The sequence below is a fragment of the Manis javanica genome, chromosome 8 (assembly GCF_040802235.1).
Source record: "Manis javanica isolate MJ-LG chromosome 8, MJ_LKY, whole genome shotgun sequence".
NCBI classification, from domain to species: domain Eukaryota; kingdom Metazoa; phylum Chordata; class Mammalia; order Pholidota; family Manidae; genus Manis; species Manis javanica.
Window position 1 is genome coordinate 112131671 of NC_133163.1, and position 24761 is coordinate 112156431.

Sequence of the window (24761 nt, forward strand, 5' to 3'; positions counted from 1 at the left end):
GCTCAGGCTTAATCTGCGGGGGACGAAGGCAGAGGAGGTGAGATGGGGGAGGAGATGGTTGGGGAGGAAGGGAGAAGGGCTGTTGTAGGAGAAGAAGGGGAAGGGAGTGAACAGGAGGCTTCTGTGGGGGCGGCGGCGGAGGGGCTGTGGGAGGAGGAGGCGGAAAGCTTCGATATAGGGAATCTCCTTCCATTTTTTCAGGCGCTGGCAGTAGTTAAAAAGATCGCGAGTGATGTTAGGATCAAGAGTTCCCCCTGCGGGCCATTGGTTGTTATTGTCTAGGGGGTATGTCGGCCAATCTTGGGAGCAATATTTACGGAGAAGTTTTGGTTTTATATCAGGCGTCAGGGAGAGGGTAGCCAGATGCTTAAGCAGGCATTCAAGAGGTGAACTTTCAGGGAGGGATGAGGAGGCTCCCATGGCTAAAGGACAGAGAAGGAGACAAACAGGGGAAGACGAACGGAGATCCTCGGACTGGGAGCAGACCACAAGGAGACAAAGGGCGTCCCCGATGATCCTTGGTGGTCTGCGGAAACTCGTATACGAGTCGGAATTTCTTGGGAAGTGTGGGTCGTCACCCAGACTTCCCTAAGAAGGCAGAGTGCCGGAGTCTCGAGGTACCTAGCGCTAGGCGTTTTCGGCGGACGGAGCAGAAGGAGGAGAGGGGGGAAAGGGAGCGTTCTCATCTACAAAGGAGTCACCTCGTTTATGGCTGTTGGAGGGGGGTGCCTGAGCGTCCGCCGCAGCCGTGAAGGCCTGAGGCGGGGATTTATGGCTGTTTGGGGAGGGGCCTGAGGGTCCGCCGCAGCCGTGAAGGCCTGAGGCGGGGAGAGTTCCCTCCTCATCCCCGAGCGTCAGGGCCTTGCCGGATGATCACGGTCAATGGCACTGCGATAGCTCGGGGAAGAGTGGCCCACTCCGGGGGGAAAACTTACCTAAAGGCCAGAGAGGAGTGGTGAGTGTGATGAGCCAGCGCCGGAAAAAGAGGACGAGGGCAAGCTGCTGCTGGTGTCGGGGGAAGACGGGGCCCAGTTGGGGTGTCCCGTCTCCCGGGTTTCAGCACCAATGAAAGGAAAGGAGCGACACACAGCAGCAATTCACCGGAGAGTTCCGCTTTATTAGGGAAAGGCGCTGGGTTATATAGGGGGGGGCATGAATTGATTGAGGTGTCACTTCTACGGGGCTGGTGGCTGTTGGCTAGGTGCTGGGATTGGGAGGGGGGCGAGAGGTGATTGGGCTTCAGGTGGCGCCGGCGGGAACTGAGGACCCCGAAGAGAAGCCGGAAGTTTGCCATCTTACTGGTGGGGACCCTTCAGTGTGTAAATAGAAATCTTAGGAATAAAAAAATCATATTTAAAATATTTTTCTTGTTTCTACTTCAAATAATTATTTAAGTTTAGAGAAATGAAAATGTTCTCTGTCCAAGTTTTGGGGGTCAGGTGTATCTGAAGCAGGCCCTGTGTTGCCCTAGAAGCCCCTCCTCTGTTTCTTATGTTTTCTTGCTCAGGCCATGGGCGCTGGTACACCCCATACTTGATCTCTATCTATCCCAGCTCACTGGAAGCAGACTGCTTGAATTATGATTCAGGCAAGAGAGAGGAGACCTCTCTCAGGAGTGGAGAAGGAAGCGATTTACTCCGGGTATTCTCAGCAATGTGCCTGGGAGGTCATCTGTCTGAGCTAAATGAGTTCCACTACTGCAAGGAGCAGGGCGCAGGCGGGAACAGCGAGGACAGGAGTTCCAGAATTGTATTTCTCCCATGGTCCCCCGCCCCACCCTCAAGCTTATCAGTAAATGTGGGGTTGTCATTTGGGCCCCCACATCCCCACAGGAACTCTCTCCCCAAGATTCTGTTTTTTCAGCTGGTCACCTTCAAAGAACACGAACTTGGCCTGAGTTGGCAGCACAGGGATTTTCAAGCTAGATGTCACCTGCCGTTGGGTGAGGTGATGAAGTCTGATCCCGGCCTTAAATCTGTGATTTCCCCTGGCTCTCAGGAATTCTAGATTTTTCCGGGATTTGCCAGAGGGATTTTGGTGGTCTCACCAGCAGGAGCCATGAAGCTCCGTTTTCCCGTTTTTACCTTAGAGTGTCACAGCAGGGCATGCATGAGAAGACACAGGCCCGTGGCAGCACGGGAGCCTTCCGGCCACACTCCGGGTTGCTGTGAGCAGCTTCTAGGGTGTGAACTGAGGGGATCTCAAGGAAGGTAGCAGACTCTCTGCCTGTACTAGTGAGTTTTTCCATCTCCCTGTTTTTGTCGTATAATGTGGCCTATGTCACGAAATGCCTTTAAACAAAGATCTCCGGTCTTTTCCTGATGTGAAAAAACTTTGAATTTGCCCAATCATAAAATCAAAGTACTACCACACTCACAGCACTTCTGACACCAAATGTGTGGCTTTTCCACACATCAAGCGATTCTCTGACTCCAGCCAGGTCTCCTACAATCCAGTTCAGTTCTGACACTATCTACCTGGAGTTAGCACCACATCCTACAGATGAAGGGCTCAGTCGCACACAGCTGTCCCCACTTCAGGTGCTGGTCACAAGTCCCAGGTTGTCACCTTTACTTCTAACTTACCAGATGTAAACTGGGGTTCCCATGACCCACTCCTTGGGCTCAGTAATTAGCTAGAATGGCTCAGAAAACTCAGGGCAACACTTGCTTATATTTGCTGGTTTGTTATAAAGGATATAATAAAAGTTATGAATGAACAGCCATATGCAGAAATATGCAGGGCCACCACCATCTCAGCAGATAAATGTGTTCACCAACCCAGAAGCTGCCCAAACCTGGTACTATTGGGACTTTCATGGAGGCCACATCATGTAGGCGTAGTTGGTTATTAATCCCATTTCCAGGCCCCTGCACTTCCCAGAGAACAGCGAGGTGGGGCTGAAAGCCCCCAGCTCCAATCATGGCTCGGTCTTTCTGGTGACCAGCCACCATCCAGGCTCCCACCAAGGATCCCCTCATTAGGAGAAAAGACATTGCTATAACTCAGGAAATTTAAAAGGTCTTAAGACCCCTATGTCAGGAGCCAGGGGCAAGGACCAAGGTATATTTCTTATTGCACAAACAGAGACCTAATTTTATGAGTATGGAACTGAAGACCAGATTGTTGAAGCAAGTTGCCCAAGATCCTGCAGCTAAAGGACAGCAAGGTCCACATTAGAATCTAGGGTCCCTGACCTCCTATGCAGAGCATTTCCCACTTCTCCACACTGTCTTCCTTCCCATGGCTGGTGGAGAGGGCCGATGGGTAGAACCATGAAGGCAGATGATTAATGCATGGGACCAAGTCACTAACAAAAAGAGCAGGGAACAACTCTATGCCAAACAGAGAAAGCACCAAGAGCTGCACACCTCGATCGCTGATGTAGACTGTCGATGCTTTTTTATATTACGCAAGTGTGAAAACACAGCTTCTAGACACATGCCCTAGCTAGGCCCTGCTTTCAGACTGCTAACCCTAATCTCCACTGCTTCTATGGACGTTGCGTAAGTTGTCTTTTTCGATACTCACAACAACTATATGAATTAGGTAATCTCATTTTCATTGATAACAAAACTGAGGCTCAGAAAAGATGCAGAGCCGTCAAGTGGTAGAGCTGGGATTGGAATACAGGGCCAGCTCTGTGCAAAGCTCAAGTTCTTTTACCATTTTATGCTGCTTCCCTGCTGAGAATGCTAATGAGCTTCAGAGAGTGGGGAGGGGGCAAGTGGAAGCGGCTGGTTTGAGGATCAGCCAGGCAAGTCTGCAAGGCCTGAAGGACTGCCCAGCTGCCCTTCAGGAGCTGTGGGTTGGGCTGTAGCTGGGGTGAAAGTCCAAGGGAGAAAACAAGCTAACCCCAGCCAGAGAAAGCTGATCCTCCTTCCCCCGGAGTGTGGTCTCTGGCTGTATTGACTTCTCTCTGATGGGTAGGGTAGAGTAGCGCACCCACGCCCACTGACTTGATAGGAGAGAAAGGACTGATTTGATGATAAATGGGATTAAATATTATGCCCTATTCCTTTGTCAGGAAGAAAATCAATAGCTACATACTCTGCATGGTATGTCTCCTTAGGGAAAATTCCCTAAAATTTGCATTTGGACCTGAGCCTTGCTGACTCTGATGACAGAACCAGCCACTTAATAAGTTCATCTGGTTCACGTTGCAGGAATGATGGACACTCATAATTCAGGACATGCCAATTCTCTGTCTCCCCAGTAGTAAAACCATCCCTTTCGACAGACTTTGACATGGAGTTCAGGGAGGAGACCCCTGCCCATCAGGGCCACATTTTCACTGTAGTAGGCCCTTTCTGCAATAGAAAATAGTAAAATTATACTTTATGTCTACACTGATGTGAAGACAAATATATTAATGTTATTTATTAAAACATTTTCCTGACCTAAAGGTTCTTTGTCTTCTTAATTTTAAAGAAATTAAAACATTTTCACTGGCCTCAGAAAGCCTTGCGGGCCCTAGGCCGGGGGCCGCCTGTGCCTAATGGAGAACTTGGCCCTGTGGCCCAGCACTGTGGCTCTGCTCTGTCCCACCCCCCATGACCTCGTTTACTCACCCAAGCAGAGTGTATTTGCTGAAGGACAGTCACAGCACAGTGCCTTTCCTCCCTGAAGAAAACCAAGTAATAAAAAAACTGTCAGGGGAAGAGACCCTGAGAAAGCTGAGGACTGAGTCTCCACTGGGACTTTACCACGTGACCCCTCATTTGCCCCCTGGAGAGACGATTCTCTCAGGGCTATGTAGAAGGTCAAAGGGAACAGAGGTAGGATGAGGAGCAGGAGTGAAAGTTCATTACTTTCTAACAGTGAAAACAGCCAAAGGCAAGCCAAAGCCTTGACCTGAGGGATGGGGAGGTCACCCAGGGAAGCAGCCGGAAGGGGCTCCTGCCCAGGGCACTCCAGAGGATGGCTGCGTCAGATTACGCTTGTGTAAGAAGATAGAGGAAATTCAGAAGGGCGAGGGAGCTCAGCCATTCCTGGCAGTCCGCTCTTCGAGAGAGAGAGAGAAGCAGCCAGAACAGGGGAGGGGACAATGTGACATAGGTTCTCTGGAGAGCTGCCCTGGGTGGGGTGGCCACACCGCAGGCACACAGGCACATTGGACGCTGTGGACTGAGGGACAGAGGGCACCAGGTGGAAAGGGTGGAGCCAACCAGATGGCAAAAGGTTTGGAGAAACACGAGTGACCTCTCTCCGGGGCCAGAATTTGAATGCGAACCAGCTTCATGAAATGTCCAGTATGGTTGGGTTTTTCATAGCAAACAGAGAAGGAGCCGAGCTTTGTGACCAGCTTGGAGACCAGCTGAAAGCCAGACAAGAGTAGACATGCAGGAGCGAGCAGTGAGAGACATACCAGAAGGGAGGTGAGGAGCAGACCGGAACCTGGGGAAGGGCTTCTAGCAGCCGCAAGCAGGGCCGTCTGGTCGGCAGGCTCCACTGGAACAGGGCCTCTGGCAGATAAGATTTTTTCAAAGGCCCCTGAAAACACATGAGATGAGAAAAAGTGTTCATGGCTCTCAAAGACAAAGAGAAAAGTCTAAAATTGAAACTAGTGTATTTTAGTGAAATGTCTATGAAACATATATTATGTCAGCTTCATTCATTTTTAAATTCAGTATTTATAAATTCTTCATATTTGAAGATCGTGCTATAGTTTGATTTTCTGATTCTAATTTCCTGTGCATGTATGATGACAGCCCAGAAGTCATAGCCAATCATATAGGAAATGAATGGGTGGTAGCTAAATAATTTCAGAAGCAAAAATGAATAAAACCCTTTTGATTTTTTTCCACAGCAAAAAAAGAAAAATGTTACATTTAATGTGAAGTATGGGTACATTCTAATGTGATGTGAAGTGTATACTCCACAATTTAAAGGTCTGTTATGGTCTGTTATGGTCTGTTACAGAAAGGGATATCAAGGAACAGAGTGGGCAACAGGCCAAGATCACACAGCTGTGTATATGTGACATTATCTTACATAGCAGTCTTTCCATGGTGACTTCTAGGTCGTCTTTCCCAACCTCCCCCACTCTCTCCAGTTATGGTCTGAAACCAGCCCTGGTCACAGATCCTGGATTTGGGGATTAGACAAGTCGAACAAGTAATCTGAGGGGTGGGATGGGGACCGGCTGATACCCGATAATAACTGCATTGGTTGAACTCAGACCCCTCCAGGTCAGAGCCCATCTGTGCACAGTGCTTTCAGCCCCGAATGGCTGGTCAGATGTATGTGCTTATAGATGGTGGGCGTAAAGCTCTCTGGAAGGAAGAGCACCCCGTGCAAGTGTAGTGAACTGTTGGTTCAGTCTCCACAGAAGCCCGTGTAAGTCATGAAGAGAAAGAGAGCCAGAATGAGCAGGTGATCAGTTACTTCTTGGCTGGTGGCAGGTGACTGGCACGAGTCAGGAGGCCTGAGTGTGAGGCAGGGAGCTGCTCGGGCTGTCGGGCCTCTGCTGGGGCCCTGCAGCATCGCTTAGCAGTCGTAGGTCCCCTGATAGCAGCTGGGAGGTACTGTCACCCACTCAAGCACTAACCGCTGACACAGATTGCTATTTTGCGTTTGAAGGATGCCTTCTTTTTTTCCCATAATGATTTCACTTATACTTAAGAAAAGGGAAGAGGGTGAAGTAAACAATGCTCTCCTGACTTCTGTCCCCCTCATTTTTGGTCTTTGGTCATGTTCCCAGGCTTATATGGTGCCGTGCCCTGCCTGTCACAGCCAGCTAGGTTTTCCCACTTCCCCAGCCCCTCCCAGCCTCGTTGTTTCTTTGACTGCAGGTTTCTCTGTGAAGCAGCAAAGGGGCCTGGCAGACACCCCCTCAGAACCCTGGCGGGCTGGGCCCAGAGCTGTGAGTGTGGAGAGGGTACATAGAGGTCATACGATGAGGGTGTCACGAGCCTGGAGGGGCTGTGGGAGAATCCAGGCTCCTCCCTTCACTGCACCCCGGGGCTCTGGGCAGAGGACCTAAGCCCTGAGGGACCAGTGAGGAGGCGCAGGTTGTAAGGCCGCTGATGTTTGACTGTTCACCATTGGCCGGTGACCGGGGGACACAGTTCAACAGGAGGCTGGAGCCCCTGCCTGACGTGCAGGCCCAGCTTGGCTACTTTTCTTAGAGGCAGCACTCTGAGCATGTTATTCATACAAATGTGGAGTGACCTCAGCCATATTAGGTATCAATACTAAAGGGGAAAAAAACACAATAATAACAGGGTTTTTTCTGGGTAGTGGGATCGTAACTTTACTTGCCTTCCTTAAACTTTTCTATGTTTTAAGATATCCTTTCAGTGATTTTAAGTGTTCACATAAGAGGTGCTATACTAGAGGGCTTCATATATGTTATTTTATTTAATCCTCATAACAAATATACAAGATAGATTATATTATCACTATTTTAAAGATAAACCTAGGCTCCAAGTCATTAATTAAGTGCCTTGCATGTGGTCCCACACCTCAGAGGAATCTGACTTCCTCCTCTGACTCCAAAGCTCATGCTAATTTTTGCTTCCTCTGACTCAGCCTAGGAGCCTCTCTGGTAATTGGGTGTAACATCTGAGGGAGGAAGGAATGAGATGATTGGTATGAAAGTCCACTGCAAAGATGAAGCTCCCTACGTGAGTAGCGTGCATTATATTCACTGTGCTGTTCTAACGCTTTGTGTATATCATATTCCTTCAATCATCTCTATGAACCTGTGAAGCAGGTGGCCATTATTATCCCCATTTTACAGAAAAGGGTATCAAGGAACAGAGTGGGCAACAGGCCAAGATCACACAGCTGTGTATACGTGACATTATCTTAGATGGCAGTCTTTCCATGGTGACTTCTGGGTCGTCTTTCCCAACCTCCCCCACTCTCTCCAGGGATGCGCTGCAGGGAAGGGAGCGCATCCTCCTAGATGTCAGATAATCCGCTTGGCTCAGCGGGAGGAGGAGGAGAAGGTGTGGGAGACAGGTGGGCACTGAGCCACGCCTTCCACGTTGTGTATTAACCTTGCTTTCAAAGGACTAGAGGGGATAACCTCGAACTCCTAGGCCACTGCTGCCACCTGCTGTTCACACATTCTTCACCCAGGGGTTCTCCGCAGCGCCTTTCTGCTCCACCCTCGAGATCCTCACTGCCTTTTCCAGACCCCTGCTTTGGCCTGGGTAAAAGAATTTCAACATTTGCTCAGTTTCAAATGAAAGAAGGTAAACCCTTGGCCAAAATAGAAGGGCTCAAATAAGAGAGTGGAGATTGGCTTCTGGGTCCTGCACCCTTGGGCAAGGCCCTTTGCTTCGTTGCGCCTGTACCTTCATCTGTAAAACGAGAACAACAATATCAGCTTCATACAATTGTTTTTAAGATGAAATAAGACTTTTTCCCTGCACAGTCTCCCTTCTCACCAGAAAAACAGTTAGCTATTAAAGGACAAGCCAGGATGGGGAACAATTAAATGTCCCTAAATGCCTAAAACCACCTCTGCTTACACGAACATTTTAAACAATTTTTTAAATGTTTCTCTTAGTAAAGCACTTCCCTTTATATTTTGCTTCTGGTTTTTAATTTATCAAAATGAAGTCTCAAGTCATTTTCTGCGCACTTTATGAGGAGTACCTGAACCAGAATACGTAATAGTGAAAAGAGTATTTGATTTTTTTTAATGGATAAAGCTTCTTTCAGAATTAAAATCACTCCTTCCATTTGAGACTGTCAGAGTTACGTCCAAGATTCTGGTTCACAAGTTTTACATCACTTCTTTCACGCAAAGTGTCTAGCAAATGGACAATGGAAAACTGAGAAAACCGGGAAGGGCTTTTTCCATTCAAGTTCCCTTGGGAACTGATGCAAATAGCAAAGCTAGAGGCCTGGCTCCCCCATCCAGCTATAAATATCACACCAGATTCTGTTTGCCTGCAAATTCCTTCTGGCTGGGTCTAGATGCCAGTAGTTGGATGAGCATCAACTTTCATGTTGCCAATCTAACATTCCTTCCTGTAATATTGGCAACTTTTATTATGGATTCAGTTCAGCGAACTGAAACTCTCTACTGGTGAGTTCCAGCAAGTAGATGTAAACTATTTTTGGAATATCCACTCTACTACAAACTCTAGGTTGGGTGTGATCTGGATTCAAGGGGCAGGTCTGGCTGTTCCCATCCTCTAAAAGGGAGGTTGAGTACCACTCATTCTCTCAATTTTGTTAGGGACAAAGTGCTAAATGAAGATACTATCTGCTGCCTGAATTTCTCCTTCTGGGGCCAAAACTTTCTCCTCTAAAATGTAGCCCTTGAAAATTGTCTTTCCTTTATGGAATTAAAAAATGAAAACAACCCTAAGATAGTCTTTGACACCGATGAAATTAGTAAAATTTTATAATATATTTATCAATGCTATAATGTTTGCAATGAAATCAATATCTCTAATAGCATCATAATTTGTGAAATCCCTTCAGAAAACAATAGAAATATGATTTCAGACAAATATGTTGCAATATGAAAGATTTTTCATACCCTTTGAGCTAATAATTCTATCCTTGAGAATTTATCTTTCAACAAAGGCAAAAGGCTGCATTTAAGAAGCTGTCCATTGCAACACTTTCAATAGTAGTAAAAGAAAGACCTGGAGACAACCTAAGTCCTGACCCAAAGGCCATTATGATTAAGTTCCTTGGAATATAATTTTGCCATTAAAATGATAAATATGGAGGCTACGTAGAAATGTGGAGCCATGTTTGCTCTAACTTAAGTGAAAAAAGGCAGAATACCAAATGGTATGCACATTATAATTACAGCCATCTTAAGCTGTCTCTGCTTATGGATGCCAACTGGCTCTAACGGGCAAGTACGCAGAGTTGTATGCAGATAGTAGGATTCTGGATTATGTTTATTCCAAATTGTCTTTAATATGGTTACATTATAAAAAGAGAACTGGCCTTTCAGGGCACAGATATTCTATTTCTAGCTACTCTGCAGAGCTCCTCTATTTGGAACAGGGAGGCAGTTATAATCTATTTGGAGAAGGCAAATGATTTCTCATTTCCATCAGTAATAGGTTGCAAAAAAATTCCATCAAGCACCACAATGTTAAAATATGTTCTGTTGTAATTAGAAGAAGCAGATACTATGTAGAAGGAAAAAAAACCCCTCTACTTAAGAATCTCGTGTTCCTAAATGTTGATGCGCGCAGAGGTAACCCTCTTGCCAAGGCTCAATGGGAAGAATCATGAAGTGGCTACTCAGTCTGTCAATGTCTGTCTTTACTACAACTTGCCTTTAACTAGCACTTTGTAAATTCCGAAATACTTTTCATCCTTTATCAAATTTAAGCTTCACAGCAACTCCACACAGCAGGTAGTGCATGTAGTATGATGACATTTGATAGAGGGGGACATTGAGGGTCAAAGAGCTAAGTGACGTGCCCCAGTTCCCAACAGCCAAGAAGTGGAAGAGCTGGAACTGTCTGACATCAGAGGACACAACCAGAGTCTCGAGGAATGTCCACGCGTCAGCTCTGAGGTGCAGGGATTATGGAGAAAATACTGATTGACGTTTTAAGGGAAGAAAGGATGGTTTTGCGAGACGTGACTGTTTGGCGTACCTGGGAGAAGAAGCGCACAATGTCTCTTTGGAGAGCCTACTGGTGAGGCGGTGAAGCTAGCGTGCAGGGCAGGTGGAGGAGGATGGCTCAGGGCCTCTGTACCCAGAACAGGGGACATTGATGAGAAGGGGACAAAGCTTAAGAAGCACCCGATGGAGACTTTGGGAGGAAGAATAAGTGAGGACCTGAATCTGCGGCACCACGAAGAATCCTTGACCCAGGAAATACAATATGAGCAGAAAATTAGCACTTGTGGCTGGGACTGGTGCAATATTCATGAACCCCCAGACAATGTCATTGTTATCAGTGGAAAAGCCACATGGACATGTAACCACCTGCTGAGAAATTTAGATCCCCTAGACAAAAAATTTCACTTCTCAGACCTCCTCTGTAAAATAAGAGTATGTCTACTTATGTCACAGGATTATTACAGGGATTTGCTTGGAGGTAAAAGTGTTTAGCCATTTTTGGCAAAAAAAAAATTTTTAAAAACATTTTGCTCTTTCATTCACTCTGCCCTTCCCTTCTTATTCCCTAAGGTAGTTCTCAGGACTGGCCCTGGAGCCAAACTCCTAGTTTTCACTCGTGATACAGCCTTAAAAAATCATTTAGTCTCTCATTGCGGATCCTCATCTGTAAACTGGAGGCAATGATGATCTCTGCCTCATAAAACTTATTGAGCAAATTATTTAGAATAATGCATATAAAGCATATGACACATAGAACTCCATAAATGATCGTTACTATTAGCATAATACTTGGCACCTAAGAGCTAAATAAATGTTGGTTATCATTATTCAGATTTTAGGGAATGACTAAGGTTATTTTTAGAAGGAGGACAAGGAAGAAAAACTTACATTTAGTGAATGTACACTTGTGCCAGGCGCTTTTCATACAATATGTAATTGAATCTGCGCCAAGCCCTGTGCAGAGGTGTTATCCGGGGTGGGTCTAGAGTGAGGGAGGAGAGGCATTCCGGGTCCGGAATCAAGGAGGCACTGCCTCCCAGGGCTGTGCTGAGGACAGTGAGGCTCGGCAAGGGTGACTTGGTGACAAAGCGGTAAGCGACAGAGATGGGATTTACCCTCCGGGCTGCGGCCGAAGCCAAAATAGAAAGACCATGGGGCTTCCTTCCTATGGGTTCTCATCCTTATACTGCCCAGCCTGTTCTAGAAAGTTCCCAACTGGAATTTTCCTGGTTCAAGTCCCTAAAATGTTCTAAGTTTTTCTCTCCAAAAGAAAGCTATAGCTCTGCTGCTATAGCTACACTTAAAACTTCTTGAAAGCATTACAATAAGGGCCTCTTAGGATTTTCTCAGTAAGCCCAGACTTCTAACTACTTAATAAAAGAAAAAAAGCCTCTTAGGACAAAAATGGGAAGTTATGATCGATCTTTCAAAGAGAAGCTAAACCTTTGACCTCACACCATGAAGAATGCCTTTGGAGGCCATTGTTATCACTGGAATGAGTCCTTCAGGCCTGCACTTGGGGTGTTTCCCAACACCCTCTTTACCTAACATGTGAAATGACTCCGGGGATAAGAAAATCCACCTGCAGTTTATTTCTCCCTTTTCTTAGGATGGAAAGATTGGCAGAAGAACTATGGAACAGAGCGTTGAATCCAAGGTAGAAGCCAGCTTCTTAGAATTTGTGGCCTGGCGGGGAGAGGGGTTTCTCTGGGAATTCCTGAAGCATTTTTATGACTAACCAACCCAAGAGCAGGACAAACCTTTGAAAGACACAATTACAGTCTATTTGGATAACCTTTCTGAAGCCTGAGGGTAGGGTCCGGAAGGAAAGGTGCCCCTCGCTCCGCCCTGTCTCAGGAAGGGAAGTTGAGCAGAGAAACGAGTTACTGCGAAGGAATGTGCCAAAAAAAACCCAAAAAAAACAGATGTTTCAAGATTTATTGATTTCTCTAGAAATACTCTATGGACTGAATCATGTCCCCCCAAATTCATAAATTGCAGCTCTAATTCCCAATGCGACTATATTTGGGGGTGGGACCCATACGGAAGTAATTAAGATTAGCTGAGATCTCAAGCGTGGGGCCCTGATACTGTGGGATTAGATTCCTTATAAGAAGAGACACAGAAGAGGTCTGCCATGTGATCAAGCCAAGAAGAGGGTGTCCCCAGAACCTGACCTTGCTGGCACCCTCATCTCAGACTTCCAACTCCAGAACTGTGAGAAAATAAATCTCTATTGTTTAAGCCACTAAATCTAGGACTCTTTGTTACAGCAGCCAGAGCTAACTAATATAAAATACTTGGGGTAATGTTTAATGCCCACATTTATTCCGTTGGCTCCCAGTGACCTGGGCCTTATCTGTGCTAGCCTCACTAACTTTGCATCTTTATCTCATTAATCCTTTCCATCTGAGTAAGTGGGTAATCATAATTGCTATAAATTAGAATAATGAATTCTTTGGATTACAGAACCAAAAAAGGTAAAGTCCAGCACTGGGTGGTCTTACATGGACCATTTAACCTTTTGGGGCATTAATTTCCTCACCTGTAAAGTGGGGAACATATTCGTTCCTACCTCACAGATCGCTTATGAAGATGTATCTGCCCACAACCCCCGAGGGGGGCGGGGAGGCACTGACCAAGCTCCTAGAAGCTGAAATTGGGGGAGGCCAGAAGGGAGAGAGTTAAAGGGGTGAGTGTCCACATTCTTAAAAGGCATGAGGTTCCAGTGCTAAGACAGGGTGTAGAGACCAAGCTCAAAAACCAAACATGGTGAGCGCCTTCTTGGGAGGAAGGGTGTGTTGGACAGACACAACAAGGGACAGAACTAAAGTGGCCATAGCTTGCCTTACGAACCACCAGGTTAAATACAAATAGAGTGAGTTGGGGGACCTCACATATCATGAGGCAATGAATGAAAGCATTACTGAAGACATTAGTTTGTTAACACCCCCACCCACTAAGCCCCTACCCACCATGATTCAAAGCACAGCTTGAGAATTGCAGATGGTGATAATGAAACAGGAGACCAGGACTTAGGTGTGCATGGATCTCAACTATGAGATTTTGGAGCCTTAGATGTGCATTGGATGCAGTAGTTGTTAGTCTTCATTTGCTTTCCTCATTCCTCCCCCTTTTTCATAATGTGTAATTGAGCAAATGTAGTGGCCCAGTGTGGACTCACTGGCCATGCTCCATTTGGGATCCTTCTGCATTCATCCCAGGGTGCACACTCCTCTCCCCCACTACCCCTCTGCTGTTCGGGAGGCCAGGTCTCTGACCCTTGGGTAGCAGAATCTGACACCATGTTCCTAGAAGGACCCACTCTCATTAGCAAGGGACTCTAATTAGCACATGCAAGTGGTGCCACTAGGATACTCAGGATCAGGGACTCAAGCGTGAGAGCTTGTAAATCCTCTCCCAATGAAGCAACCAAATGCCTTGTTACAGAAAAGCAGATTGAGAAATAAATGTTCATGCAGAATCTCATTATGCCAGAGAATCTGTTCTAACTAAAAAGGGAAAAGAGCAAGGATTCTGAGATGCCCAGTAGACACTAATCTCAAACAGTGAAGCAGAGACTGTTCTGGACTCCATTGGCTTTTGCACCCCAGAGTTATTTGGTTTGAATGACTGCCAAATCCTAAAGTTCAGAAGACAGTCACAAGTGGGAAAAGGGACCAGCATTCTTGGGGCTGGATTCCCAGAATTCTCTGATTTATTATAAACCTCTCACTCTAAGGACAGCCGGCTTTGGCTGGTGGTTTGGTTTTAAAGACAGCTCTTCCCCTACCACAAAGAATGTTAGAAGGGTTCTGGCCGTAGAAGTGGCAACCGTAGAGGCCACCCAAGGACTTGAACTTGAATATGTGAACTTCTTCCGGCAGCCACCACCACAGTCATGTCCAAGGTTCATGAGGATGTGCAACACTCTCATGCTGAAAGCAGCTGTTCTTCTTAAGCCTGTCGTAAAATACACAAGAGTGGGCATTCCATCCTTCTAAAAATGTTTCCTTGCGATTGAACATAAACATCAATTCAGTTAATAGGAGTTTATATCTTTGAAATCTTCCACTCTTTTTCCCCCATATACAAACTTCTGGGTTTTGCCTCCAAATTATAGGGAACCAAACACTTCTTTCCTCCACTGCTACCACGCTGCTGGCCAAGTCACCTTCATGTCTCAATTCTGTTACTGCGAGTCTCCTAACTGCTCTCTCTGCACCAATTCTGCCCTCTCCTTCCCCAAAGTCTGTTCTTCAGGCTCTAACCAGATGATGGTTTCAGCATCTAAGTCTGACTGCATCACCACCTTCCCCTTATGTAAAAACCTCATGCTCTGCAATGAAACTCAGAACCCTTCCCTCGGTCCTTGCCTGCCTCTGCTGCATCATCTTGACCCCTGCTCTCTGTCTATCCCTCTCTGCCTACAGCCTCACTAACCTCCCAGATTCCCCCAGCTGTCCCCTCCACCCACCCGATGATCACAGTTCAAATAGCACTTCCCAGGAAAATTTCCCTTGAGGATCTCCAATCTAGGTCAGGTCTCTGGATTTTCATTAACCATGTTTCTTTCCTTAAGAGCAATTACCTCCATTTTTAATTACACATTTATAAGTGTGATTATCTGATAAAGATCCACCTTCCGTACCGGTCTCTGGGCACCATGAGATCAGGGGCAAGTCTGCTTACCCTTGTATTCCCAGGCCCATACCCAGTGCCTGGCACATGAACAGGTTCTCACAGAACATTCTTTGAATGAATTTCGGAGACATAGACACTGAATGGGAAACACAAATAACTGTGAATCGGTTTTTTTTTTTTAAAGGTCAATACGTTTGAGACTGAAGTTATTCTGGAAACTTGAGACAAGGTTATTCATAAAAATCAACACATAATGGATGGGATTATTTGGGCACAGTTCAAAAAAGAAGTCCTAACAGCTTGTCAAAATCACAGAGGAAGGGCAGAGTGGGTTCTGGAACCTGGCGTATATGCTCAGAAGTCAGAGAGATAGGGAGAGACAGTCAAGGAGCAGCAGGGTCCTGGGCAACTAGCTGGGTCCAGCGCTGTCCCGAGAGACTGGTATGTAACGTGGGGCTGTCAGACCACGTGAACGGGCACATTTAAAGGGGACCCAAGATGGGACGGTCCCATCAAGCAACCACAAAAGATGATGTGTAAACGTGCCAGCGGTGGGGAGTTAGGAGCCACCCAAATCTGTAAGTGGAGAGCAGGAACGGCAGTCAGTCTGTGGTCTGCCTGCTGAAAATGCAAGGCAGCTACAAGAAAGGGAGGGCTGAGGGTCAGCAGTTCCCACTCCCTGTTTGTTGGGTGGAGGACTGGCATCCAGCTCGCTCATAGTTGGCAGCTGACCCCGTCCCTGGAGGCCATCCACACCCCGGTGCTCTGGCCTCATGTCCCCCAAGCAACCTCTGATCACAGACTGGCCTTACACACATCCTCCCCTGCTGGAGAGGAGAGAAAAAAACTGGCCAACTGTGGGAGGCAGGATAATAGCTCCCCAAAGACGTTCACCTCTGAATCCCTGGAACTTGTACGTATGTTACCTCACACGGCAAAAGAGGCTCTGCATGTGATTAATGAGAATCTTGAGATGAGGATATGATCCTGAGCTACCTGGACAAGCCAAATGTTCTCCCAAGGAAGAGTCAGTAGCAAGATTCAGAGAGAGAGACTGGAAGAGGTGAGGCTGCTGGCTTTGAAGACAGACAGACGAGGAGGCGAAGAATGAGGTAGGTGTCTAGAAGCTGGAAAAGCCAAGGAAATAGATTTCCCTCTAGAGCCTCCAGAAGTAGCTCTCCCCTTGCTTTTTAGACCAGTGAAACAGATTTCAGACTTCTGACTTCCAGAACTATAAGAAAATAAATATGTGTTGTTTGAAGCCACTAAGTTTGTGGTAAGTTGTTACATCAACAATAGGAAACTAATATACCAACTAACATGAATATCTGGTCAACAGGTTTGTACCTAGACTGTACATGGGTCTGAGTTTACCTGTTTTCATTCAGTTCCCCTGGGCCAGATAACTGCTAGGGCCATAGACCAATCCAATTTCCTGATCTGCTGCGAATCAGTGTGGCTGACCTCAACTTCCCCAAGGTCGCCCCTCCCTGGGAAACCTGGCCTGGCCTGAGGAACCACTGGCTCTTCTTCATAAAGACCATACTAGTCACTCTTAGTTACTCATTATGTGTGCACTGTTAGGTGAGCTCTGAGGAATAGAGTGTAGACTTTGGCACCAGAGAGGCCTGAGTTTGAATCCTTCTCTATGCCACTCCATAGTCACATGATCGAAAGCAAATTATTTAACTTCCTTCAGTCATGGTTTCCTAACCTGCAAAATTGAGATGACATCTTCCTAGGTTTAGTGTCGTGGCTTGATAATGTTTGTCTAATACAAATCACCGGGTCAAGGCCAGGGTAAATATCCACCTAGGCTTCCCCCTCCTCCTTGACCTCACCCCCATGAGTCTCCCCTGTGCTCACCTCTCTTTATGTGGGACTCTTCAGCTTTGTCCTCTGTAGCTTTGTAAGCCCCATGGTGGCCCTGTCTTTTGTTAGTCCCCAACTACAAATCAATGACCTCAGTGATCACACTCCCAGTGGCCTGATTGATGTCTTATTTGGGCTTCCCCCAAAAGTAGCACCTGCAGCAAGGATCCCAGGACAGGTGGTTTGTCTGGAGATGGTCCCAGGAAACACCAGTGGAGGGCTGAGCTGGGGAGGAAGTACGCGTGCTCATGCAAGCCACCACTGCACCCATCTGGAGCTTAACCCCTACCCCGGGGGATCTCTGGGAGACAGTTAACCCATCCCAGGAGCAAGGGAGCTGAGGCAAACACCTAGTCCCATCAATATTTTTTTTTTTTGCAGTGGCTATGGCAATAATTCCCTGACACCTTCTGCCTGCTGCACTCACAAGTAGGACAGGCTCTGGTACCAGAGTCCTCAGCCACAAGGATGCAGGTGCGAGCCGCTGGAAAGAGCAGCCTGGAAATGCAGACAGGACCTCAATAGCTTCTGCCTCACCTGAGAAGCATCTTCAAATGCATGGCCTTCCTAGTCACTGCTTCCACTCTGGCCTTTCCTTGACCACCAGTGAGCCAACATGTCTACTGCATTGTTCTGCACTAACCACATCCTAACTTCTGGCAGGCTCTTCCAATATGCAAACTGATAAACATCCAGATAGTCAATAAAGTCTGGATAATAGGAGGGTCACCATATTAAATGCCTGCTGATCATAGGTCGGATAAAGCACAGAGGAGGAGTTTCAATTGTGCTGAGCCTGAAAAGCCAACTCTGACACACTAGATGCTGTTTATTATTAAGCAAAATGTATTGAGTGCCTACTAGGTAGAGTGCACCATGCTGGGAGCTATGAGGCACTCAGACAAGCCTGAGAACGTTTCAGAAAGAATTTCCCTTCCCTAAAACAACTCTGAACCTATTCCAATTTCCACTATTAGAGTTTATTTTGTTGTCATATGTCATCCTCGTATGCAATGAACCTCTCGCTAGGAGCATTCAAAGTCTTGACCCGTATGGTGAGAGAACTCCTGCTGGTGTACAAATAGAGACCCAGAGGGGAAATGGATTCGCCTGAAGTGACCCAACTCACAGGTGGTAAAGCTGACCTGAAATCCTTTCCTTTAACCCTCTTGTCTGCTTTCTTCACATTTTTAACTATCACCTGACCCGCACACTTGGGGGTGAGTTAAGTAAGGGCTGGGCCCTGAAATAGCTTTCTAAGAGCATGCACTGGAAAAGGGGATTCACCAGCAGCCCCCACTCTCCACTTTGCAGTGTGGTCTTTGCATCAGCAGGCACAGCAGACGTTCTGCTGCCTAAACTGCTCTGAAAACCCTCCAAGCTCAGCACCGCTTCTCCCCTGACCACTGTATCAAAATCCAGTGGGAAATCATTGAAAAAAGTCACTCTTGGACCCCCCCCCCCACCACAGACCTGCTGAATCAGAACTCATCTCTGTGGCTTGGGCCAAGGAAACCACACTTGTAACAAGCCTTCCACTTGTTTTAGATTACACCAAAGCTTGAGAATCACCGGTCTATAGGCTGAAGCCCAGTATCCTCAGTGTGGCTTCTAAGGCCTGTACCATCTGGCCCTGCCTACCTTCTGGCCTCATCTCCAACAGCAGGGTTGTACAACTCCCTGTTCTAGAAACAGGCCTTGTGTTGCCAAGCCTCTGCATCTTTGTTACTGTTTTTCCAGCCCTGTTTGCCTTTCCTTCACCAGTTCTATGGGGTGAACTCCTGTTTCTCCTCCATGGCCCTCCTGAAATGGCCCTCCCTCCCTGTCACTCTCCTTAACTCCTTCCCTAGGGAGGCTCGCCTGTTCTCTCCTTCCTTCTCATGGCTGTTGATATCTGCCTCTATTAGAGCACTTACCTTCGTGTATTAATGAATTCTAAACCTGTACCTCGGTCCAGAGCTGCTGGGATCACACGTTGCTCCGTGCATGTTAGAAAAAGTCACCCCTTCCTCCCTAGCCAGACACATGGCTTGGAAATAGGAGCACAGACTGGATCTCAGCCCACTCACCCCTCCGCAGGCTCCCTTGGGCAGGGGCTGTCCACCTGGCTTGTTTGCTAACTGGGAACTCCAGAGGGTCTGCTGGAACTTGTTCATGTTTGTATATCCCAAGCATAGAGGTCTGGCCCACAGTGACTCTGTAAAAGGTTTTATATGCCGAAGTGAATTGAATGCAGCCTGTGAGCATAGGCAAGGTTGCTCCACATGAGTCATCAAATACTATGAATGCAGAGGGCCTCAGACCAGCACAGGCAGGATGAATAATGTCATCTGTTCTGTTCCCCATGGAGTCTGGATATTTTAACATCTGCCGCTGGAAATTGTTTAGAGCTGTGAGATGAAAATAGCCTACAGTGGTCTGTTATCTCTTTCTTCGCTATTTGGACCTAAGATCCTTTCCCACTTACCCAGGAGGTAAATGTCAGAGGCTACTTGTTATTAAGGCCACGAGAAAAATTCCCTGACTGGAATATCCTCTGCTGGGTTCCTTCTGCCGCACAACTGGCTCTTCAGTGAAATGGGGACACCCATCAGGCCCTCAGGGTTAATTCAGAAGACACAGCGGTAGTGACAGAGCTATGGAGCCGTGCATCTTACCCCCAGTGGGTCTGTAGAGATGGGCATGGAAGGATCTGCAGGGTTGGATCCCAGCCCAAGAGTTTAAAATGCCCTTACTACAGTGAAAACGCATTCATGTGTGACTTGATTACTTTCTTTAAAAAAGTCATTATGACATTTCAAGACAGGGCGGCTCCCAGTCCAGGAGAGGCATAGGCCGGCTCTTCAGATGATGGGAATCGAATTCCTATTTTTCTTTTAATCATGGAGGCAATGATCAAACAATTAAGCTGACAAGTTGAGGCAAAGAGATATGGGAGGAAAACAAACCATACAACTATAAACTGGAAGATTAGTTCACAAGGAGCAGGAAAAAAACTAGTGACTTTAGGGATTGACACCTAGATTTTTAGTATCACTAGAAATAATATTCGAGGGGAATAAACAGCTCTAATCTTTAATCTAATCAGCCAGTCTACTCATTAATGTTTATCTTTTCTTTGTTTACAGGTTGAAGCACATTTAATTAGTCCTCACAACAAACCTTCAGTGTCATTATTATTAGGCCTAATTTACAGATGAAGAAACCAAGGTTCAGAGCTCATCTAAATTCAGACCCATCAGACAACAAAACAAGCCCTGAACTTTGTATGTGAGGGACATAAACATGTGTAACACAAAGTTATGCCTTCGATGGTTTGCAATCTGAATCAGAATAAACAACATTTAGGGCTGATCTTGATCAAAGAAATCTACGCACAGGAGACAGGACTTGAGGTGGGCTTTGGAAGTTGTGCGATAATCACTTTCAGGAAAAGACACAAGAACATTTTGAGAGCGATCTGGTTTGTTTCTTTTTAAACAGTTAGTACCAGAATGGGGATTTGAACTCTGCCATTACTCATCACAACTTAATTTGCACTCTGTGTTTTTTTAAAAATAGACTTTTTTTAGAGCAGTCTTAGGGTAACAGCAATATTGAGCAGAAAATACAGAGATTTTCCATATACCTCCTTCCTGACAGATGCATAGCTTCCCCCATTATCAACATCCCCCACCAGAGCAGTGTATTTGTTACAACTGATGAACCTGCACTGACACATCATTATCACCCAAAGTCCATGGTTTTCATTAGGTTCACTCTTCATGCTATACACCCTCTGGGTTTGGACAAATTTTAAATAACATGTATCCACCATTGTAGTAGTTCTGCTGCCCACCACAGAATAGTTTCACTGCCCTAAAAATCCTCTGCTCTCCGCCTATTCCTTCCTCTCCCCTGTTCCCTAACAACCACTGACCTTTTTTTACTATCTCTGTACTTTTGCCTTTTCCAAAATGCCATATAGTTGGAGTCAGACATCATGTAGCTTTTTTAAACTGGCTTCTTTCACTAAATAGTATGCACTTAATAATATGCATTTATTTCCTCCATATCTTTTCATGGCTTAATAGCTCATTTCTCCCTTTTACTGCAGAATAATACTCTATTGACTGGATGTACCACAGTTCTTTTATCCACTCATCTACTGAAGGACATCTTGGTTGCTTCCAAGTTTTGGCCATAATGAATAAAGCTTCTATAAAGATCCATATGCAGCTTTTGTGTGGACATAAGTTTTCAACTCCTTTGGTATTAAATACCAAGTAGAGAAATTGCTAGAGTATATGGTAAAAGCATGTTTAGTTTCTTTAATTAAGAAATCACTGAGCTGTCTTCCAAAGTGGCTATTCCACTTTGCATTCATACCAGCGATGCATTCACACCAGAGTTCTTGTTGCTCTGTATTCTTGTCTGCATTTGGTGGTGTCAGTAATTCTGGATTTTGACCATTCTAATAGGTGTGTAGTGGTATCTCATTGTTTTAACCTGTCTTTTCCTGATGACATATGTGGAGCACCTTTTCATATGCTTGTTTGCCATATGTATATCTTCTTTGGGAGGTGTCTGGTAAGGTCTTTTGCCCATTTTCAATTAGGTTGTTTGTTTTCTTATTGTTGAGTTCTTTTTCCTGCTACTTGTGAACTAATCTTCCAGTTTATAGTTGTATGGTTTGTTTTCCTCCCACATCTCTTTCCCTCAACTTGTCAGCTTAATTGTTTGGTCATTGCCTCCGTGATTAAAAGAAAAATAGGAATTCGATTCCCATCATCTGAAGAGCCGGCCTATGCCTCTCCTGGACTGGGACTGCCCTGTCTTGAAATGTCATAATGACTTTTTTAAAGAAAGTAATCAAGTCACACATGAATGCGTTTTCACTGTAGTGAAAAACAAGAGTTCTTTGTGTATTTTGGGCAACTGTCCTTTATCAGATATGTCTTTTGCAAATGTTTTCTCCCAGTCTGTGGTTTGTCTTCTCATTCTCTTGACATGTCTTTCACAGAGCAGAAATTTTTTATTTTAAAAAAGTACAGTTTAGCAATTCTTTCTTTCATGGATCATGCCTTTGGTGTATATTTAGAAAGTCATGGCCAAACCCAGAGTCATCTAGATTTCCTCCTGGGTTATCCTCTAGCAGTTTTATATTTTTGCATTTTACAGATAGGTCTGTGAACATTTGAGTTAATTTTTGTGAAGGGAGAAGGTCTGTGTCTAGATTCATTTTTTTGCATGTGGACAGGCAGTTGTTCCAGCACCATCTGTTGAAAGACTGTCTTTGCCCCATTGAATTGCCTTTGCTCCTTTGTCAAAGAGCAGTTGACTGTATTTATGTGAGTCTAATTCTGGGCTCTCTATTTTGTTTAATTGATCTTTCTGTCTGTTCTTTTGCCAGTACTTGATTACTGTAGCTTTATAGTAAGTCTTGAAGTCCACAATTTTATCATTTCAAGAAAGTTATATAAATGGGTAAAGGATCTGAATCGACATTTCTCCAAAGAAAACGTGCAATAAGCTCAACATCATTAGCCATCAGGGAAATGCAAAGCAAAACCACATGAGATACCACTTCACACCTGCAAGGATGGCTATCATCAAAAAGGCAGCGTTGGCAAGGATGTTAAGAAACTGGAGCTCTCACACTGCTGATGGGAAAGTACAATGAAGCAGCTGCTTTGAAAAACAAACTGGCAGATTTTCAAAAGATTAAACACAGAGTTATCATATGACCCAACAATGCCACTCCTAGGTATATACACAAGAGATATGAAAACCTACGCTTACACCAAAATTTGTACGAGTGTTCACAGCAGCTTTATTGGCAATAATCAAAAACTGGAAATAACCCAAATGTCTATTAACAGATAAATATATAAATAAATTATGGTATATCCATACAATGCAATGCTACCCTCAGTAAAAAAGGAATGAACTATTAATATGTAAATTGGCATGTGTTAATTTCAAAATAATTATGCTGAGTAAAAGAAGGCAGTTCAAAGAAAGGGCACATGCATACTATATGATTTCATATATATATATGTATATATAAAACTAAAAAATGCAAACTAATCTACAGTGACAGAAAATAGGTCAATGGTTGCTTGGGGAATGGGTAAGGGAGTGAGTGGGAGGGAGGAGGGGATGAAGAGGATGATAGATGCGTTCATCACCTTGATTGTGGTGATGATTTCACAGGTGTATACGTATGCCCAAACTTACCAAATGGTATACCTTAAATACATGTGGTTTATCATGTTTCAATTATATCTCAATAAAGTATTTTCTAAACACACCTGTAGTCATACCAAATTCCTCTTCCTCCATGTTCTCATGGTCTTTGTACATGTTTTGCTTTGGCCACTGCAAATCAGAATGTCTTTGCTTTCTCCGCTTCACACCATTTCAATGATTAATTCTTAAATTATCATTCATTATCATTTTTTCTTTGGTTCTATATGAACATTTACACTAAAGTGTTAGATACAGGTGGAAATACTGTATGTCTTGATGAATTGGCCCAGTGAACACACCCCATAAGACCTTGTTTTGAAAACAAAGATCTGTGTTTCTCAAGAGTGGTGTTTTGGGTAGGACACTTCACTGAGCACCATCAAAGATAAACTCTGCCAGGCATTAGGTAAGTGGTGAAAACAGATTTTATTCAGGAACTGCTGACAGTAGGGGAAAGAGCTGAGCACCGTTCCGATTTGGGCTGAGGCGGCAGGGTGTGTTAAAGGGAGAATGAGGGGTGAGGGAGGGGGCAGGATGAGCAGAGTCAGGGAAATAAGAAATCACCCAGACCTGGAAAAGCGTGTTAGTCCGTGTGAGCACCATCTGCGCTTGTTAAGTGGTGCATACTGAAGATTGCCTCCTACCCTCCCGCAGAGACCGGAAGACAGATGCCCTGTCTTCAGGTTTTTACTGAAACTCACAGTAAATGCTTCGGGCAGCCTAGCGTTCTCTCAGGCCGGCACTGTAGGCAGGCAGGGTCAGCCTGAGGATGCAGCCTTGAGCCTGAAGGAACTGTTAGTGTCAGTTCAAGGCTTTACCGCCAAGGCTGAGGCCAAGCTGAGAAGTGGGCTTGGAGGAGGCTGGCTCGAGTTTGGAAAGAAAGAAAAACCTGTGCAAAGACCTGGAGGCATCTAACAGCCTTCTGTTTTCAGAGAACTGAGGTAAGAGCCTTGGTGAGAGGAGGCAGATGAGGAAAGTAGGAAGGAAGGAGTCTGATTCTGAAGAGTCTTTTGTCTCAGACACATTCTTAGCTGCAAATTACGAAGACCACTATAGCCAATTCAAGTAGAAAAGGAATTTATTAAATTGGGATCATTGTATATTTTGGGGTGCTATTCTGAATTAAGCCTGGACAACAGATGTGAAGGAAAAATACATGGAGTCTTTAATACTAGGGCACCCCCAGAAGCTGGGGAATTGAGAGCAGCTGTGTTGCCTGGAAAGGCACCCAGGCAGGCAGTGGTGCAGCCCTGCAGCCTAGATGGGGACCAGACTCTCCACCAGAACCTGTGCCCCTGCTGCCCAGAAGCTAGATGTCTCAGCCACCACCCTTGATGGCATTACCAGCTTCTGAAACCGGGCGCCTCTGACTGGTGGGTCCTATGGCACACTCCTGCTGCCAAGTGAAGGAAGTCTAGGAAAGTAAATGCCTGACGCCACCACCTACTTGCTG

General features: G+C 45.6%; 1 long non-coding RNA gene across 1 annotated transcript; it reads left to right on the top strand.

Moving 5' to 3' along the window:
- LOC118969670 (uncharacterized) lies at window positions 1-23345 on the top strand. Its single transcript, XR_005057539.2, has 3 exons — window positions 1-5378; window positions 7534-7628; window positions 20206-23345. It is a non-coding gene; the product is annotated as an uncharacterized lncRNA (long non-coding RNA).
- Window positions 23346-24761: the final 1416 nt, after the last annotated feature.